The following is a 13,262-nucleotide window of genomic DNA, read 5'->3' as shown; positions in this document are numbered from 1 at the left end:
AACCAGGAATTATCGAACAAAACTCTACTTGTGATCCTGATGAATTACATACATTCTGTGGCAACAGTTATTAGTAGAAACACAGACACAGCAGGAAAGTTGAAACAGTGTTTTTAATTCACACCTTGAGTTGTTATTGTCAATAACAGTATGCTGACCCAATAAAATGAAAAAGTATACAGAGAAAAAAGAAAAGAAGCAGGGCTGAAATTTTATAAAATAATCGCTGTACCAGATTTTCTGTGCTGGCCAGAAACCCGGGTGATGAGAATAAAACATCTTAATAAGATTCAGGGTTCAGGAATGATATACCTGAGATCCGTAAGAGACTACAGGAAACTGAGTAGATCTACAAATGACAGTGCACTCAGAGAAGTGAATGTTTTTGAAATGGAGATAGAAGCAAGAAAAATAAAGAGAGAGGGCAGTCACACCTGAACAGAATGCAATAAGTCAGAATGCCAATATAATTTTTATCATGTATAACAAATAGACATAATAGTAAAAGAGCCACTGAACGGAGAAGGAAACGAAGAGTCGCTGAGCGAGAAAGGAAATGCCGGAAAAACTTCCTTCGTAACTGGGACCAGCAAAGTGCCTGCTTCTTGAAAGAAGAGGAATAAATTGAGATGCTTTACTCTACTTACAGAAAGATGTTTTATAAGGACCAGTACCCACAGCTTTCCCTACAAGATTGGTTTTGAGACTTCCTGTTTCACGTCTCCTCAAGGCAGCTATGAACTTCCGAAGATAAATTTCCCGGATGGGAGCTAAAGCTCTTCCCGTGCCTCAGCGTCGTCGTGAATATAGCAGCTATTCGATCAGGAGCTCTTGAGACATCGGTGCCGTAGCTTCGGAGGTTCCCATTAGACTTTGCTCTCTGCCGAGATGATACGTATAATTCAATAAAATCCCGCCCACAGTGAGCAAACTACGGGACAGAGGTCTGGGAGAAGAATTAACAACTTATAGGGAATGGCGTGCTCGCGGCAGGAGAATTCTCCTCCTCCAAAAACTGACATCAGTTCAAAGCACAGTCTTCACAATTTATCATTGTAACCCCACTAAAGAATATTGAACAAAATTATGGTACAAATGTATTCCCTCCTTTAACCTTCATATTATTTGTTTCTTAACAGCACAGATTCGGCGTATTTTACTTCATTTCAAACTTACAATTTGCAAGCATCTTACTTTATGGCTTAAGCAGTTCTGTGTTTGACCAAGAAAGCGAAAGCATCAACAGTAGACTGACTTCAACGTTCAGTGAAGTATTAGAAGAAGCTGGAATGCAATAAGGTAGGGGGAACATAGTACAGTGTCCTGTCTTCGTCATTAGGGAAATGGTTGCTCAGGTAGGCAAGGAGAGAGGCAATGGGTGTATACTTTGTTTATCCTACCATTCCGGGAGACAAAGGGACGAAGGTAAAAACAATCACGAAATTCGAAACATGGATGGACTGAATGAGATCTGAAACTTCCTTCAGCCAGTAACTTCATGATTATGGCACCGTGTCCAGTGGAGGATTTGAGGTTTCCAGGTAGAGGACTGTGTGAATTTATTTTAAATGTAAGTATTACGTAATTTATTTCTGAGGAGTGTTCCATAGGGAATTTTGAACCCATTCGCTTTATATTAAAAAAAAGTTAAAAAGCTGCGTATTGGCGAATATACTCACGATTGTATGTGTGGATATCAGCTTTACGCCTAAATAATTTATAACACTACCGTCCGCTACTGTTATACCATAAGCTTAAAGTTGGAGACAGCTCGTGAAATAAAACTATTTTGTTAGAGCAATTATAGTATAAAGCAACAGACTAGTGTTGTCCTCTGACAGGAATTTTGTTATGTTGACCGTGTTGTACCTAACGGGGGTGGCTTATCGGAAGTGAAAGTCAGAATCGAGTAAATTTTTAAACAGTAACAAAAAATATTTTTGCCTATCTACACTGCTTAAAGAATAAAGAAAATGGTCGCCAGAGTAATTAGGAAAGAGAATCAGTAACATTCTTGTTTAAGAAAATAGGTATGAGTAACTTCAACGGACAAACACAACCTATATTTTGCCACACGCGAGTGCAATGAACTCTGACACCTGCATATGTTCATTGTTAATATTGGAAGCTGACAGAGCAGAACAGACTTTTTGCATAAATATAACAGATAACATTACTCACTATTACTTTTCACACATTTCCCTAGCTGACATAAAGTCGTAAATGTAGTTCACTGCAAAATTATGAACTGACCACAGGTTAAGTCTCTCTTAGCTAAATACTATTTTATTTAGAATGAAAGTTAATTGGAATTCACTAACAGGTTACTTCTCACTGTCTTTTGAATAAAGAAATTATTGTTTTCATAAATAGTGGTCTTTCTGTTGTTGTTACTTATCATGAGCATAAAGGATAACCTGTGGATCCTTCATTACCCAAAAGAAACAAGTACTTAGCAAGCATGAGTATATAACTTTCCACTACTGCAGTTTTCCACATTTACTACAGTGAGACACAATGTTGACAAATTTGCAAGAAACTGACTCACCTTTTAAAATTTACTACAGGCAGCACTATGATCATTAACTAAGCAAAACTTTATAAGCCTCAGTTTTAAAAGAAACAGCAAATTGTCTTTATTACCACAGACTTCAACTTTCAAGAAAATGATTAAATAGGTGACTTTGAAACTCCACAAAACTTTAAATTAGACTGTTTCCATCACTGGGAGGCTTTCACAAAACTACATTTACTACCACCCACAATTTCACTAAATCCACAGTAAATCTGAATACTCCCTTGCTACCAAAGATCAAACATTATTTAATTAACTATTTGGCTTTGAGGTTGTCATTTTTCCCACAAACTAGGACACTCGATAATCATAGTTCAAATGGAGAGGAACCTGAGAGGTGTTGTGATATGGGAAAAATCAAGGTAGGTACATAAATGCAGTTATAAGTTACCTTATATTTGTGCACACTAAAACATCCAATGAGCTGATCCTTCACTGAACATTACTATAGTGCTCCATTACAATGATTGTGCAATGTGGTGGCGATTGCATGTTAGTAGGTGGATTTGCAGGTAGAATTGCTGGGCTCTGTCATTTCTTGGTGGCGATGATAGATACCAATTTCAGCGCAGTTACAGCTCTTTATCCATCCATCCGAGGCATTGAAAAGCGGCAGGAAAATCCTCTCTCGGAACCAGCACAATATAGAACTTTTACATGGGCAGTGCACAGTTTGGTAGCTCGTCCCCGACTGACTCTTGTTCCACCTTTTCTACCTAGGCCCACCACAATTTGCGCGCTCTATTCAGTTCCGTTCCCGAGGGGAACTACCACACCTTTTACATGCTAATAACAAAGAACCCTAAGTGAAGGTCAGCAGTTAACATAACAGAGAACAAGCATTTTAAATAAAACAGAACCTTCGCACATATTAACATTTCTAAAAAAATTATTTATACAAAATTACAATTATATATAGTAAGTTTTGTCTCCCTCCAAATGAGACAAAGAATTTCAATGATAGATACATTACATTGCATAGAATCAAACCGTGACATCAAAGTTTTTTACACAGAAAAGAATAAACACTCTCATTATATCGATTCAATCCAACAACGTTTACAGATACTCGATGTTATCACATTAAACCAAAACAAAAGGCAAAATAAATCCGTACAGCATTAGATCTATGGTGTTACAAATTCACTCGATTTTTTCTATAGTGACAGCTTCCTACGACTAACTCAGTGAAACTCAAAACTCGAAAAGACAAAGGCGCTAATTCTAGGAAAGCCCTGAATACTATCTGTAGCATTTACAGAGAGAGACTTCATTTTTCGATTTTGCTCGATTCATTTCTCTCATCAGTGCCCTTCAGGGAAAATCACAAAAACAGCACCTTTACAGTGAAGAACCAAACTCTCGGATAATGTAGCTCAGACGCTGTAGTCGGCCGTGGTGGCCGAGCAGTTCTAGGCGCTTCAGTCTGGAACCACGCGACCGCTACGGTCGCACGTTCGAATCCTGCCTTGGGCATGGATGTGTGTGATCTCCTTAGGTTAGTTAGGTTTAAGTAGTTCTAAGTTCTAGGGGACTGATGACCTCAGATGTTAAGTCCCATAGTGCTCAGAGCCATTTTAGACACTGTAGACGAGTTACTTCATTCCATATCCATAAGGGTTGGCTACTTTGAATGGACTTGTGAAAGATGGTGAATGACTGAAAGTTTAAATTAACAAAAGTAAAAAGTCGATCATCAGGAGAATAAAAAAACCTTTGTTTGGTTCACTTAAAACATTTCAACAGTCTACACTGTCATCTTCAGAAGAGAAATAGGCCCAAATCAATGTAACTATTGAAAACGGGTGAGTGAACCCAATAAAGGTTTTCTTGTGCAAATGACGACTGACTTTTTATCTTCGCTGTGGACCGATGAAGACTTCAACCTGGGTATGCCACGATAACATTCTCAAGACCGCAACGCTCCTTGCTCCTGCCTGGACCCTTTCGTCTATTTTCACAAGGTGTTTCCTTTCAAATGTTGCACGCCGTATACGGCCATCTGCCCAATGGAGCATAAAACATGATTCGACCCTTCCTCGCCGATGAACAGCAGTCATCTGGGTGCATAACCAGGTGGCTGCTACGAAATACTATACGCAGCAACGTTCGCTGAACAGTCATTGTGGGGACACTATTGGTAGCTCCTTGGTTCATCTGGCTAGTCAGTTGCTCAACAGTTGCACGTCTATTCGCCTGCTTACATCTCCGCAACCGTCATTCACCCCTGTCATCCACAGCCCGTGGTGCACAGCGTTGCCCTTAGTCCCAGTTTTGGATACCGCCATTTGCGATGCACGGTATATTTTAAATACAGCTGGATGAGAACCATTTACGAAACTTAACCGTTTCCTTAATGCTTGCACCGCTGGCCCGAAAGCAAATGATAATCCCCGTTTACACGCCACAAAAATCGCTCAGTTTCCGCATCACGACAAGTAATGCACTATTTTCTGGATCCCCCAAATTTATATACTCTCCACTGCTAATGTTGCCACCTGTCACCTACGAGTGGTTTCTGCACGTTGACGTCGAACAAAGGCGGCGATAACATTAATGTTACCATAATCAACAATATAATTAAAGAATTAAAGTAATATTTTCCAGGATCTCCCCAACAACATGGGAGTGAGCCAAGATGAAATCCTTCAGTTTGAATCAGAATGTGGGAAGATTACTGGAAACATTTTTTAATTGATGAAGAAGCATATTTCAGACCCGTGGTCTAGGAGCAGCGTCGTTGCTTGATAATCAAAACATTTTCTGTCTCGGGTTCGAAACACAACACCGCTTACTTTTTCATTAATCAGCATTGGCGGCCGAAGACTTCCGGCTTAAGAAGTCACCCTCATTTGCCAACGGCCTTGACAAAGAGAGCGGAGGAGCGGACAAAGTGTCAGGGCACTCTCTTTTCCTTGGGTTGGGAAGCTGCCCATAAAGGTGGAAGAATCTAGAATGGTCAACAGCATGAGGATGCACAAGTCAATGGAAACCACTGCATTAAAGACACATTACGTATATCCTTAGGAGATGTGGCCTGTAATTATTGAAAAAGTGTCATGATGATCTCTGCATTGGCAAAATATTCCAGAATAGTCCCCCATTCGGATCACCGGGAGGGGACTGCCAAGGGGGAGGTGACAATGAGAAAAAAGATGAATGACCAACGAAAAGATACCGATCTAATAGTCGGGGCGTGGAATGTCAGAAGCTCGAACATGGTAGGGGAGCTACCATATCTGAAAAGAGAAATGCAAAGGCTCAGTCTAGACATATGCAGTAGGGGTTACTTAAGTGGAATGGGAAGAAGACAAGGGTTTCTGGTCAGATGATTGTAGGGTAACATCAACAGCAGCAAAAATGGTATAACGGAAGTACGATTCACTATGAATACTAAGGTACAACAGAGAGTGTGTTACTATAAATAGTTCAGTGATAGGGCTCTTCGCGTCAGAATCGACAGCAAACCAACACCGACAACGATAGTTCACGTATACATGGCGATGTCGCAAGGTGAAGATGAAGAGAGAGGGAAAGTATATGAGGATATTGAAAGGGAATACAATATATAAAGAGAAATGAATATCTAATAATCTTCAGGGACTGGAATGTAGTTGTAGGGAAAGGGGTAGAAGTAAAGGTTAGAACAGAATCTGGGCCTGGGACAAGGAATGAAAGAGGAGAAAGGCTAATTGAGTCCTGTAACAAATTTCAGTTAGTAATACCGAATACTCCGTTCATGAATCACAAGAGGAGGAGGTATATTAGAAACAGGACGGGTAACGAGGCAGTATTTCACTTATGTTATACGATCAGACAGAGATCCCGAAATTAGATACTGGATTGTAAGGTGTAGCCAATAGCAGATATAGACCCAGATCAAAATTTAGCACTGATGAAGAATAGGCTGAAGTTTTAGTCAGTAGTCGAGAAGAATCAATACACAAAGAAGTGGTATATGGAAATACTAAGGAATGATGAAACACAGTTGACTACCTCTAGGACAATAGATACAGTAATAAGGAACAGCTCAGGATGCAGTACAGTTAAAGATGAATGGACATCTCTAAAAAGGACAATCACGGACGTTGGAAAGGAAAACATAGGTACAAATAAGGAAGCTGCAAACAAACCATGGGCAATAGGAGAAATGCTTAAGATGATTGCTGAAAGAAGTGAAATTCAGGAATACAGAAATACAAGTGGCTTTGAAATAAAATAAATAGGAAGTGAAAGGACGCTAAGACGAAATGTGTGCAGGAAAAAAATAAATGAATCTCGGAAAGACCACTCAGCATATAGGAAAGTCAAAACAACATTCGGTGAAATTAAAAGAAATGTGTTAACATTAATAGAGCAATGGGAATTCCACCGTTAAATGCGGAAGAGAGAGCGGGCAGGTGGAAAGAGTATATTGAGGGCGTCTATGAGGGAAAAGATTTGTCTGATGACATAGAGGAACAAATGGAAGTCGATTTAGAGGAGATAGGGGACCCAGTATTAGACTCAGAATTTAAAAGAGCTTTAAAGAAATTAAGATCAAATAAGGGAGAAGGAATGGATAGCATTGCATCAGAATTTCTAAAATCATTGGGGGAAGTGCCAGCATAACGACTATTCACGTTGGTGTGTACAATGTATGAGTTGGGCCATATACCAACTGACTTTCGGAAAAATATCTTCTACACAATTCCGAAGACTGCAAGAGCTGGTAAGTGCGATAATTATAGCACAATCAGCTTAACAGCTCATGCATCCAAGTTGCTAACAAGAATACTATGCAGATGAATGGAAAGGAAAATGAGGAAGTGTTAGATGACGATCTGTTTGGCGTTAGGAAAGGTAAAGGAATGAGAGAGGCAATTATGACGTTGCGGTTCACAACGGAGGCTAGACCAAGACACGTTCAAAGGATTTGTCGACCTGGAAAAAGCGTTCGACAATGTAAAATGGTGTAAGATGTTTGAAATTCTGATAATAATAGATTTCAGCTATAGGGAGAGATGAGTAATCTACAATATGTAAAGAAGCCAAGAGGGGATAATAAGAGTGGACGACCAAGAACGAAATGCTCGTATTAAAAATGGTGCAAGACAGGGATGCAGTCTTTCTCCCATACTCTTCAATCAGTAGATCGAAGAAACAATGATGGATATAAATGATATGTTCAGGAGTAGGGTTCAATTCAAGGTGAAAGGATTTCAGTGGTACGATTCCCTGACCACAATGCTACCATGAGAGAAAGTGAAAAAGAATTAGATGATCTGCTGAATGGAATGAACAGTCTAATGAGTGCAAAATATGGACTGGGAGTAAATCGAAAAAGACGAAAGTAATGAGAAGCAGCAGAAATGAGAACAGAGAAAAACTTAACATCAGGATTGACGGTCACAAATTACACTCCTGGAAATGGAAAAAAGAACACATTGACACCGGTGTGTCAGTCCCACCATACTTGCTCCGGACACTGCGAGAGGGCTGTACAAGCAATGATCACACGCTCGGCACAGCGGACACACCAGGAACCGCGGTGTTGGCCGTCGAATGGCGCTAGCTGCGCAGCATTTGTGCACCGCCGCCGTCAGTGTCAGCCAGTTTGCCGTGGCATACGGAGCTCCATCGCAGTCTTTAACACTGGCAGCATGCCGCGACAGCGTGGACGTGAACCGTATGTGCAGTTGACGGACTTTGAGCGAGGGCGTATAGTGGGCATGCGGGAGGCCGGGTGGACGTACCGCCGAATTGCTCAACACGTGGGGGGTGAGATCTCCACAGTACATCGATGCTGTCGCCAGTGGTCGGCGGAAGGTGCACGTGCCCGTCGACCTGGGACCGGACCGCAGCGACGCACGGATGCACGCCAAGACCGTAGGATCCTACGCAGTGCCGTAGGGGACCGCACCGCCACTTCCCAGCAAATTAGGGACACTGTTGCTCCTGGGGTATCGGCGAGGACCATTCGCAACCGTCTCCATGAAGCTGGGCTACGGTCCCGCACACCGTTAGGCCGTCTTCCGCTCACGCCCCAACATCGTGCAGCCCGCCTCCAGTGGTGTCGCGACACGCGTGAATGGAGGGACGAATGGAGACGTGTCGTCTTCAGCGATGAGAGTCGCTTCTGCCTTGGTGCCAATGATGGTCGTATGCGTGTTTGGCGCCGTGCAGGTGAGCGCCACAATCAGGACTGCATACGACCGAGGCACACAGGGCCAACACCCGGCATCATGGTGTGGGGAGCGATCTCCTACACTGGCCGTACACCACTGGTGATCGTCGAGGGGACACTGAATAGTGCACGGTACATCCAAATCGTCATCGAACCCATCGTTCTACCATTCCTAGACCGGCAAGGGAACTTGCTGTTCCAACAGGACAATGCACGTCCGCATGTATCCCGTGCCACCCAACGTGCTCTAGAAGGTGTAAGTCAACTACCCTGGCCAGCAAGATCTCCGGATCTGTCCCCCATTGAGCATGTTTGGGACTGGATGAAGCGTCGTCTCACGCGGTCTGCACGTCCAGCACGAACGCTGGTCCAACTGAGGCGCCAGGTGGAAATGGCATGGCAAGCCGTTCCACAGGACTACATCCAGCATCTCTACGATCGTCTCCATGGGAGAATAGCAGCCTGCATTGCTGCGAAAGGTGGATATACACTGTACTAGTGCCGACATTGTGCATGCTCTGTTGCCTGTGTCTATGTGCCTGTGGTTCTGTCAGTGTGATCATGTGATGTATCTGACCCCAGGAATGTGTCAATAAAGTTTCCCCTTCCTGGGACAATGAATTCACGGTGTTCTTATTTCAATTTCCAGGAGTGTAGATAAAATTAAGGAATTCAGCTAGTTAGGCATCAAAATAACCAATGATTGATGGAGCAAGGAGGATATCAAAAGCACACTTGCAGTGCCAAAATGGGCAGTCCTGACCTTAATTTGAGGAATAAATTTCTGATCATGTGCGTTTGGAGTGCAGAGTTGTATGGTAGTGAAACATGGACTGTGGAAAACCGGAACAGAAGGGAATCGAAGCGTTTAAGATGTGGTGCTACAGACGAATATCGAAAATTAGGTGGACTGATAAGGTATGAAATGGGGAGGTTTCATGCAGAACCAGAGAGGAAAAGAATATGCGGGAAACTTTGACAAGGGAAGGGCCAGGGTGATAGGACATCTGTTAATACATCATAAAATGACTTCCATGGTATTAGAGGGAGCTGTAGAGGGTAAAAACTGTAGAGGAAGACAGAGATTGAAACAGATGCAGCAAATAATAGAGGCTGTAGGTTACAAGTGATACTCTGAGATGAGGAGATTGGCACAGGAAGGGAATTTGTGGTGGGCACGATCAACCCAGGTGGAAGGCTGATGACACACACAAAAAAAAAAAAAAAAAAAAAAAAAACGGAAAATAACGTTGCAGTAGCTACTCGAGGATGAAAACGTAGGCACAGGCCTAGAGTCTGATGACTGATGACAAAAAAAAAACCAAAAACTCAGGGAGCTTATTGAAAATGGATGCCCGCCTTTCTTCACAAGACTCAAGGAGGTGAGGTCCAAATACAGAATGGATTTCTATCAAGTATTAAGTGTGTGAAAGCTTTTAATTTGCGGGAAAAGCCTCACATTGTTAAAAAGAAACGATATTAAAGAAAATATGTATTGTTTGGCCAATGACAAAGGGTCAACGAGAGGTCCGCGAACTTACACCAAACGTCGCTCGAACTGCTCGTTTCTGAGCCAGAAAGATCCCTTGTGGACGAGAAAAGGTACTACAAAATATAATGCTGTTTGTGAAACTAATACACTTTTACTTAGGAATTAGAAACTGTGTGTGTGATAACACTTGTTGCTAGCTGTGAAAGCAAGTGCTTTTAAGATTCCAGTTAAAATTTCTTATCTAGAATCCTCTTCCCTACCCTACTTTTAAAAACAAACAAGACTGTGCAAACTGCTTATGATATGTTTGACAACAACTGATCTGACTATCTATAAACTAAATTGAAAATAAAGACAATTTATCAGTAATACTCTAGCGGCACCATTGTTTAGGATAGGGAAAGTTATTTTGTGTGATATTCTGAGCACAAGTTACAGGCAAGTGCGGACCAGATTGCAGAGTTACACATAACAGTTGCGAGGTAGAATAGAGGCCACAGGGCCGTGGAATTGCTGAAAGAATATATGTAGCTCTTTTGCATGTCACAAGTCGCAGGCAGAAGGGGCTCACTGGCCAACCTAGCATGTTATGAGTATGTGATTTGAGCTGTGTGAGTAGCAAAAGAGAGGTGCACAGCAGAATATAAATAGGTGCTGCTTTCTTACGAGATCCATTCAGTGTGGCAGCTCTCCTGGACTGCGGGGCGTGTCACACCATCAGCTACATGCAGCAGCAGATGGGGCGCCAGTGTTCCAGTCCATGGGGATTTGCTGCTTTGACCCTCTGAGGCAAACACGGGGTCCGTAGCCAGCCAGCCAGCCAGTGACGGGCCACTCCATGGCTCACTACCACAGGCAGTCATCCTGGCTTCCAACACGTGCCAGTGACTTCCGGAGCTAGGGTCGCAGATTCGGCTGCGTATCATGGGCGCTTGTTGTTGCCACATCCTGAGGCACGCCGGCTAGGGAACACAGCTCGGACCATCTTGTAGTTGTCAGGAGGCAGCTTGATAGCTCCTCGGTGCGGTGCGGAGGCAACTAGGATGGGGACAGCGGAGTTGGCAGCCAGAGCACCCTGACACAAATGGAAATCCGCAGCTGTCCAAGGCCGACACGACACAGCATTGTGTTGCACGGGCTGCAGGGGTGCTTCCTCAGCATTGCATGTGATGCAGACCAAGAGGAACGAGGGCGCTGTAGTTGGAAACAACAAATCACTTGGATTGTTCTTGCTGAGTTTCTTTAAACAGATTACGATCAGGAGTAGGACGATCCAGAGACAACCTGAAGAGATGGAGCTTCATAACTGAAGCTACGTCCTCTGATTGTGGACAAGAACAAACCACAAGCCACATGCTCCAGTGCCTTTTGTGCCCTACATCCTGACGAAGATTCATCTCCTGCAACCCACTACAAGCACCTTGGAGGTTGTAAAGTACTGGGCACATGTAATATAAATACAATTTGTATAAATATATGTAAATATTTATTGATATATATGGCTACTATAAATTTGTATGTTTCTGACTCGAGAATAAAAAAATATCGTGCCTACTACATTCTACCACCAGCCACTACATTTGGCTTCTGACACCACTACATTTGGTGTTAGAATAGCGGACGTCGTCTGTACTGTACGACGTTCGAGCCCATCGCCTGCACTACAGTCACAAGATGTGGTTAGTTTTGACCTGTTTTCTTTTGAGTATTGGACCTTTCTTGCTTTTTTTTTTCGAGTTTGGCTCCTGACAAGCCACAATATATGTGTTTTGCATGGGCATAGTATTTTTTGTTGTCAGAATAAGTGTTAGTGTATTTGGGACAGTAAGATTCATTTTTTTCATGGCATTTAGTTACTTTTGTATTGGTTTGTGTATGATGTTACCGAGTACGATGATTCTGAGGTGTAGGTAGCGGGGTTATTCTTATACTTAAATGTTTTCTTTCAGGACTAACTGGGAATGAAAGCAACACAACGGTGGAGTCTGGGATGCGAGGGGTGTCGGAATCAGAACTAGTGTGGATTTTCATACAAAAGTTAGTGCAATTGACAGTGGACAATACACAGTAGAGAAGGAAATTAACATCTAGCAGGGAGCCGGAAACCGCATCAGATCAGTCGTTGTTTCCTAGCATGCCGCAGCAAGAGATTGATCCAGCTGCTGTGAGTCTATTTATTCCATTTTCTGGCAAGGCATCTGAGGATGTGCGTTTGTTTGTGGAGGACTTGGAAATTTCAGCTGTGATGAATGGTTTGTCTGATGAACAGTTGTTGCATATACCCAAGATTAGAATATCGTGTGAAGTGAAAACATATGGAAGGTGTTCTGAGGCCTTAAGGAAGGCTGGACAGTTTAAGTAGATAAGGGTAGGGCTTTTACAAAGTTACAAGAAACAGAATAGTGCTCGGTACTTTAGAGAGAGGTTAAGTGCAATGTCAAAGAGACAGGGGGAGATGATGGAGAAATTTGCGGACAGGATAAGGAAAATTAAATAGTGTACTTACAAACTGAGTCAGAGCGATGAAGCGAATGGTGTTCTGTGGCAGGAGACTGAGCAAAGGGCACTTGATGTGGGTTACCTCCCCATATGTGACGGAGAGTGAGTGAAGGGACTCCGAAAGATTTGTATTCGGCCATTCAGCTGGCAATTCATTGTGAGGAAATAGGCATGGCAACAGGGGTACATGATAGACAAACAGTGTTAACAGTGGGTATAAAGTGTTATAAGTGTGGTCGTATGGGACATGTGCAGAGGCAGTGTATCCAGAGGAATAGAGGAAGGGGTGGAAATCAACAGCGTGGAGGATGGAGAAGTGGAGTTGGTACACGTGGACAATCGTTAAACAGCAGAGCGGCCCAAGACCCACCTAAGGGGACTCCCATTTAATTTCAGTGCTACGAATGCGTATGCAGAGGTGGAATGTTCGGTGGTAGGATCCATAGGAACTAAAAAGTTTAAGATTTCGTTGGACACAGGGATGCAAGTGTTACTAAGAATATAATGGGATGAAGGAAGTTAGACATACC

This window comes from Schistocerca piceifrons, chromosome 4, assembly GCF_021461385.2.
Source record: "Schistocerca piceifrons isolate TAMUIC-IGC-003096 chromosome 4, iqSchPice1.1, whole genome shotgun sequence".
Classification (NCBI taxonomy): Eukaryota; Metazoa; Arthropoda; class Insecta; order Orthoptera; family Acrididae; genus Schistocerca; species Schistocerca piceifrons.
This window is presented reverse-complemented; position numbering follows the sequence as displayed.